The following is an 8,879-nucleotide window of genomic DNA, read 5'->3' on the forward strand; positions in this document are numbered from 1 at the left end:
AAAAAAAAATTTTTTTCTCTGATTTACAAAATCAATATTTTAAATAAACTATTAAAACTATTTAATATAAAAATTTCAAAAAATAGTTTATTAAAATATTAATTTTGGAGATTAATGATAGGAAATTTTTTCTTTTTTTGAAATTATATATATATATATATATATAATTTATTATTTTAATAGATTTTTATTATTTTGTTTATTTTATATTTTTAATTAGATTTTTAAGTTTAAGATTAAATCGGTTTCATTTATTGATAGTTTTATTAAGAATTGAATTTATTATTTTAATATTATATTTAATATTAATTTTATTTTTAAATATATATATATTAGAGATATATTTTATTATAATTTTTTTAATTTTTAGAGTTTGTGAGGGAGTTTTGGGTTTATCTATTTTGATTTATATAATTCGTTTACATGGTAATGATTATTTTCAGGTTTTAAATATTTTTTAATGATAAAGTTTTATTTCTATTTATTATTTTTAATTATAGTTTCAAAAAATAATTTTTGATTTTTTCAGTTTAATTTATTTTTTTTAAGATTTCTTTTTATATTTTCTGGAAATTATAGATTTGAATTTAAGAGTATAAATATTTTTTTGGGGTGTGATAATTTATCTTTTGGTTTAGTTTTATTAACTTTATGAATTGGAGCATTAATAATTATATCAAGATACTTTATTTATGAATTAAAAATTTATTTAAATTATTTTATTTTATTAATATTTTTTTTAATTTTTTTTTTATTTTTGACTTTTACTGTAAATAATTTATTTTTATTTTATCTTTTTTTTGAATGTAGATTAATTCCTACTTTTTGTTTAATTTTAGGTTGAGGTAATCAATTAGATCGGGTTCAAGCAGGTATTCATTTATTATTTTATACTTTATTTGCTTCTTTACCTTTATTATTAAGAATTATTTATTTATTTTTTGAATTTAAAAATTTAAATTATATTTTTTCTGTGGAAAATTTATTTCAAGTTTATTCTTTTTATTTATTTGTATTTTTAATTTTTGCTTTTTTAGTAAAATTACCAATTTTTTTTATACATTTATGATTACCCAAAGCTCATGTAGAAGCTCCTGTTTGTGGATCAATAATCTTAGCTGCTATTATATTGAAATTAGGGGGATATGGTTTGTTACGAGTTTATATATATTTAATTAATATAGGAATTTTTTTTAATATTTATTTGATTGTTTTGAGAATAATAGGGGGAATTTATATTAGTTTAATTAGAATATTTCAAGTTGATTTAAAATCTTTAATTGCTTATTCTTCAATTGCTCATATAATAATAATATTATCTGGTTTATTGACTTTAATAAGATGGGGAATTTATGGTTCTTATTTGTTAATAATTTCTCATGGTTTATGTTCTTCAGGTTTATTTTGTTTAGTAAATATTATTTATGAACGTTTAAGAAGTCGGAGATTATTTATTAATAAAGGTTTAATAAATTATATGCCAAGAATATGTTTATGATGATTTTTATTATGTTCTTCAAATATAGCAGCTCCTCCTTCTTTAAATTTAATAGGTGAAATTATATTAATCAATAGATTAGTTATATGAAGTAAAATAATTTTTTTATTAATCATTTTTTTATCTTTTTTTAGAGCTTGTTATACATTATATTTATATTCTTTTACTCAACATGGTAAAATAAATTATTTTTTTTATTCATTTTCTCAAGGTAATGTTCGTGAGTACATTTTATTAATATTACATTGAATTCCTTTAAATTTAATTATTTTAAACAGAGAATCTTTTATTATTTGAATATAAATTAATTTAAATAGTTTATTTAAAATATTGATTTGTGGTGTCAAAGAAAATTAAATTTAGTTTTTAAATTATTTTTATATTAAATATTTGTTTATTTAGTTTTATTATAATTTTTTTTATTAGATTATTTTTATTTATATTAAGTATTTATTTTTTATTATATGATTTAGTTTATTTTGTTGAGTATAATTTAATTGAAATTAATTCTTCTTGTGTAGTGATAACATTTTTATTTGATTGGATATCATTAATTTTTATAAGAACAGTTTTATTTATTTCTTCTTTGGTAATTTTATATAGAAATTCTTATATAATAAATGATTTAAATTTGAATCGATTTATTATATTGGTAATTTTATTTGTTGTATCAATGATATTAATAATTGTTAGTCCAAACTTAATTAGTATTTTATTAGGTTGGGATGGGTTAGGTTTAATTTCTTATTGTTTAGTAATTTATTATCAAAATGTTAAGTCTTTTAATGCTGGTATATTAACTGTTATTTCTAATCGTATTGGTGATATTTTTTTATTATTATCAATTTCTTGAATAATAAATTTTGGAGGTTGAAATTTTTATTTTTATATAGATGTTTTAAAATATAATTCTTTTATAATAGTAATTACTTTAATGATTTTGATTGCTTCATTTACTAAAAGTGCTCAAATTCCTTTTTCTTCTTGACTTCCTGCAGCAATAGCAGCTCCTACTCCTGTATCTTCATTAGTTCATTCTTCTACTTTAGTAACGGCAGGGGTTTATTTATTAATTCGATTTGAAAATTTATTTAATAGAGAGAATTTTATTATTATATTTTTATTATTATCTAGATTAACTATATTTATATCTGGATTAAATGCAAATTTTGAATTTGATTTAAAAAAAATTATTGCTTTATCAACTTTAAGACAATTAGGTTTAATAATAAGAATTTTATTTTTAGGATTTAAGTTTTTAGCTTTTTTTCATCTTTTAATACATGCATTTTTTAAAGCATTATTATTTATATGTTCAGGAGTTTTTATTCATGGATTGAATAATTTTCAGGATATTCGTTTATTAGGTTCAATATTTAATCAAATACCTTTTACTTCTATTTGTTTTCATTTTTCTAATTTGTCTTTATGTGGGTTTCCTTTTTTAGCTGGATTTTATTCTAAGGATATAATTTTAGAAATAGTTTTAATATTAAATTATAATATATTTATTATATTTATTTTTTTTGTTTCGACTTTTTTAACAGTTTCTTATACTTTTCGTTTGATTTATTTTTCTATGTTAGGTTGATATAATATAGTTAGATTAAATTATTTAAATGATTATGATGTTTATATAAATAATTCAATATATTTTATGATATTAATAGTAATTTTAGGGGGTTCTATATTTAGTTGATTAATTTTTCCTTATACATATGTCATTATTTTGCCTTTTTATATAAAAATTTTACCAATTTTGATTATTTTTTTAGGTATATTATTTGGATTTTTTATTTATTATTTAAATGTTAAAATGTTTAAGTTAAAGTTTTATTTTTTAAATATATTTTTTAGAACAATATGGTTTTTACCTGTAATTTCTACTTATGGTTTAATTAAAAATATTATATTTATAAACAAAGAATTAACTTTAAATTTTAATCAAAATTGATTAGAATTTTATAAAAGAAGAATAATTATAATTTTTATAAAAAATTTTTATATATTTATAGATTTATTAATTTTTTATTTTAATAATGTTTTAAATTTATTTTTATTATTTGCTTTTTTATTTTTTTATTATTTCTTTATATTATAAATGTTTAAATAGCTTAAAATTTAAAGTATATTATTGAAGATAATATGATGATTTATTTAAATCTTTAAACATTTAATTTATAAAATTAAATAATTTATTTTTACAATGAAAATGTAATGTTTTTATAAACTATATAAATTAGAAATATAAATGAATTTTAATCATTTAATAAAAAGTTAGAAGCTTTTTTATTTTATATTTCTATTTAATTGGAATTTTTATTCATTTTTATTATTAACAATAATAAGCCTCTTTTTGGCTTCAATTAATTTTAATATAAATTATTTAAGATAAATTAATTTATATTAATAATTTTTGAATGCAGATCAAATGTTATATTTAACTATTATCCTATAAAGTAGAGTTATTAATAAATAACTATAATTTCAGGCCGAAACTGAATATAAATTTTATTTCAACTTTGTAGATTTAAATTCAGTTTAGTGCCCCAAATTTTCATTCGTAATATAATCCTAGTAATAAAATTAAAATAAAGTATGATACTATAAATAGTCAAATTTTTATATTTGAAATTGTTAAGGTTATAATTATTGGTAATATTAATGTTACTTCTACATCGAAAATTAAAAAAATAACTGCAATTAGAAAAAAACGAATAGAAAATGATATACGTGGGTATCCTTTTGGATCAAATCCACATTCAAATGGTGAATTTTTTTCTAATTCATAAAATGTTTTTTTTGATAAGATTATTGAAATAGTTAATATAATAATAGTAATTATTATAATTATTATTAAGGTATTAAGTATTAATTTAATTATTTATACTAAATTTTGTTAGACTTATTGATTGGAAATCAATTATACTTAAGTTATATTATATAAATATATTAGTATGTTCTTCATCAGTAAATAGAAATATAAAGGAAAAGTCAAATTACATCTACGAAATGTCAGTATCATGCGGCTGCTTCAAACCCAAAGTGATGAAAATTAGAATAATGATTTAAGTATACTCGAAATAAGTTAATTGTAATAAATGTTGTACCAATTAGGACATGAATTCCATGGAATCCTGTAGCAATAAAAAAAGTTGATCCATATACTGAATCTGCTATTGTAAATGGTGCTTCTAAATATTCATATCATTGTAGTATTGAGAAAGTAATACCTAGAATGATTGTTAATAATATTCTTTTTAGTGTTTCTTTTTTTATATTATTTATTAATCTATGATGGGCTCATGTAATTGTAGCCCCTGAAGAAACTAAAATAATTGTATTTAATAAAGGAATATCATAAGGGTTAAATGGTGTAATATTTTTTGGAGGTCATATTCTTCCAATTTCAATTGAAGGTGAGAGGGATCTATGAAAAAAAGCTCAAAAAAAAGATAAAAAGAAAAAAATTTCCGAAACAATGAATAAAATTATTCCTAATTTTATTCCTGTTATTACATTTGATGTATGTAATCCTTGAAAGGTTCTTTCTCGAATGATGTCTCGTCATCATTGAATTATAATTAAAATGGTGATTAGAATTCCTAATATTAATATATTTTTTAATTTGAAATTGAATCATTTAATAGAACCTAAAAGTAGAATTATTACAGCTAATGATCCTAATAAAGGTCATGGTCTGTAATTAACCAAATGAAATGGATGTTGAGGAAATGATATATTTTTATTTGACATTATTTAGTTTACTTCTCTAGAGTATAGAGTAATTAGTACTATAAAAACATAAGCTTGAATAATTGAAACAGCGAATTCTAAAATTAGTAAGGAAATTTGTCTAACTACTAAAATAGATGAGGATAATATATTAATTTTTGTACCAATTCTTCTTAGTAAGGTTATTAGTAAATGACCAGCAATAATATTTGCTGTTAATCGTACCGCAAGTGTTAAGGGACGAATTAAATTTCTGATTGATTCAATTAATACTATAAAAGGTATTAATGCATTTGGTGTGTTTTGAGGAACAAGATGGGTAAATATATGATTTATATTTTTAAGTCACCCAAATAGTATAAGTCTTAATCATAAAGATAATGATAATGTAATTCTATTTGATAAATGTCTAGTTCTAGTAAAAATATAAGGAAAAAGACCTATAAAATTATTAAATAAAATAAATAAAAATAAAGATGAAAAAATTAATGTTCTGTTAATTTTAAAATTACCTAATAAAATTTTTACTTCCGAATGAATAATGTATATTAATTTTCATCATAAAATATTTTTTCGTGATATAATTAGTCAAAAAGTTGTTGATGGAAATAGGAATGTTCCAATTAATGTTCTTGATCAATTTAAGTTTAGGTTAGGAAAAAAAGTTGAAGTTGGGTCGAAAATTGAAAATAAATTTATTATCATTTTCAGAAACCAAATTTTTTTTTCTTAAAAAATTTATCGAATTTTTTTTTAAAAAAATTTTTTTTTCTAAAATATGCTATAATAATAATTGTAGTAAAAAGAATAGTAAAAGTTGTAAATAAAAATAATCAATTTATAGGATATATCTGTGGAATAAAAGAATATTAGAATTTTTCTAATATTTATAGTTTGACTAACTATTATTTTAATAAATTAATTCTTTTCATTAAGAATATTTGCTAATATATTATAAAATGATTTAAGAGATCATTGCTTGCTTTTCAGCCACTTAATGAATTAAAATGAATTGATTCATTTTAAAAAATAATTTATTGGAATTCTTTCTATAACAATTGGTATGAATCTATGATTGGCTCCACAAATTTCTGAGCATTGTCCAAATATTAAACCTGGTCGTTTGATTAATAATCTAATTTGATTTAATCGACCTGGAATTGCATCAATTTTTTTCCCTAGTCTAGGAATTGTTCAAGAGTGAATTACATCGTTTGATCTAACAATCATTCGAATTTGTGTATTTAAGGGAATAATTGTGTTATTATCTACATCTAATAAACGAAAAGAATTTTTATTAATTGATTTATTTATATAAGAGTCAAATTCAATATTTTTGAAATCTGAGTATTCATATCTTCAGTATCATTGATGTCCAATTGTTTTAATTGTAATTAGGGGTTTATTAATTTCATCTGTTAAGTATAGTAGGTGAATTGATGGCATAGCAATAAAGATTAATAATATTGAAGGAGTTATTGTTCAAATAATTTCAATATTTTGTTTATTTAAAAGGTTTTTATTAGTAAATTTATTTAATATTATAGTTAATATTAAATATAAAATTGATACAGTAATTAAGATTAAAATAATTATAGTATAATCATGAAAAAAGATTAATTGTTCTATGATAGGTGAATTGGCATTTTGAAAATTTATTCTTGATCAGGTTATCATTTTCTAAAAAAAGTTTAAAACTTTATTTATGGGGTTTAAATCCAATGCATTTTTCTGCCATAATAGAATTTTTTTGTTATTCCTGGAATTTCTTCATATCTATGATCTGAAGGAGGAAATTTTTGTTTTCATTCAATAGATGAATTTGTAATTTCTATGAATATAATTTGCCGTTGTGTTGACATTCTTTCTCAAATAATAAAAATTAGGTATAATACTCTAATAAAAGAAATAATTGACCCAATTGTTGAAATAATATTTCATATTGTAAATGCATCTGGGTAATCAGAGTAACGTCGGGGTATTCCATTTAACCCTAAAAAATGTTGTGGAAAAAAAGTTATATTTACTCCTAAAAATATAATAGTAAATTGAATTTTTAATCATTTTATATTTAATGTTATCCCAGTAAATAATGGATATCAGTAAATAAATCCTGCTATAATTCCAAATACTGCCCCTATAGATAAGACATAATGAAAGTGTGCAACAACATAATATGTATCATGTAGAATAATATCAATTGAAGAGTTAGAAAGTATAATTCCTGTTAATCCTCCTATTGTGAATAAAAAAATAAATCCTAATGTTCATAGTATTGATGATCTAAAATTTATTTTAGATCCATATAGTGTTGCTAATCATCTAAAAATTTTAATACCAGTAGGGATTGCAATAATTATTTGTAGCAGCGGTAAAGTAAGCTCGTGTATCAACATCTATACCTACAGTAAATATATGATGTGCTCAAACTACAAATCCTAATAATCCAATTGTTATTATTGCGTAGATTATTCCAAGAGTTCCAAATGTTTCTTTTTTTCCTGATTTTTGTGAAATAATATGAGAAATTATTCCGAAGGCTGGTAAAATTAAAATATAAACTTCTGGGTGTCCAAAAAATCAAAATAAGTGTTGATATAGAATTGGATCCCCTCCTCCTGAAGGATCAAAAAAAGTTGTATTTATATTTCGATCTGTTAATAATATTGTAATTGCTCCTGCTAGAACTGGAAGAGATAATAAAAGAAGAATAGCTGTTAGTTTTACTGCTCAAACGAATAAAGGTATTTGTTCAAATCTTATTCCTTTTGGTCGTATATTAATTATTGTAGAAATAAAATTAATTGCTCCAAGAATTGATGAAATTCCTGCTATATGTAAAGAAAAAATTGTATAATCAACAGAGGGTCCTGAGTGTCCAAGATTTCTTGATAAAGGGGGGTAAACTGTTCAACCTGTCCCTGTCCCTGAATCTACTAATCTTCTTGAAATTAGTAAGATTAATGATGGAGGTAATAGTCAAAATCTTATATTATTTATTCGGGGGAAAGCTATGTCAGGGGCTCCAAGTATTAGAGGAATTAGTCAATTTCCAAACCCTCCAATTATAATGGGTATAACTATAAAAAAAATTATTAAGAATGCATGGGATGTTACAATTATGTTATAAATTTGATCATCACCAATAAATGATGAGGGTGTTCCTAGTTCTATACGAATAATTATTCTAGAAGATAATCCTAGTATTCCTGATCAGATTCCAAATATAAAATATAATGTGCCAATATTTTTGTGATTAGTTGAAAATAATCATTTATTCAATATTTGATAAAATGGCTGAATTTAGGCGATAAATTGTAAATTTATTTATGAAATTAAAATTTCTTTTATTAAAATTTTTTATAAATTATAATTTATATAAATTAAAAATTTAATTTATATATTATTTATATTATATATATATATATATATATATATATATATATATTATAATTTTTAATTTACTCTTAAAAAAAAGAGAAATTTTAAAAAAAATTTTTTTTTTACATTAATTAAATTTTTTAAATTATATATAATTATTAGAAAAATCCTATATATTTTTTAATTATTTGCTCACATATTAATTAAAATAAAAATATTATTCATTAAGAAAATGCCATCTAATTTACTTGATGATTTGTAGTTT

At 20.1% G+C, this 8,879-nt stretch overlaps 2 pseudogenes; one reads left to right on the top strand and one right to left on the bottom strand.

Moving 5' to 3' along the window:
* The first annotated feature begins 1,952 nt into the window (after nt 1–1,952).
* LOC124187445 lies at nt 1,953–3,467 on the top strand (annotated as a pseudogene).
* Nucleotides 3,468–6,233: 2,766 nt separating this feature from the next.
* On the bottom strand, nt 6,234–8,263 carry LOC124187447 (annotated as a pseudogene).
* Between the last annotated feature and the right edge of the window lie 616 nt (nt 8,264–8,879).

The sequence above is a fragment of the Neodiprion fabricii genome, unplaced genomic scaffold (assembly GCF_021155785.1).
Source record: "Neodiprion fabricii isolate iyNeoFabr1 unplaced genomic scaffold, iyNeoFabr1.1 ptg000066c, whole genome shotgun sequence".
NCBI lineage: Eukaryota > Metazoa > Arthropoda > Insecta > Hymenoptera > Diprionidae > Neodiprion > Neodiprion fabricii.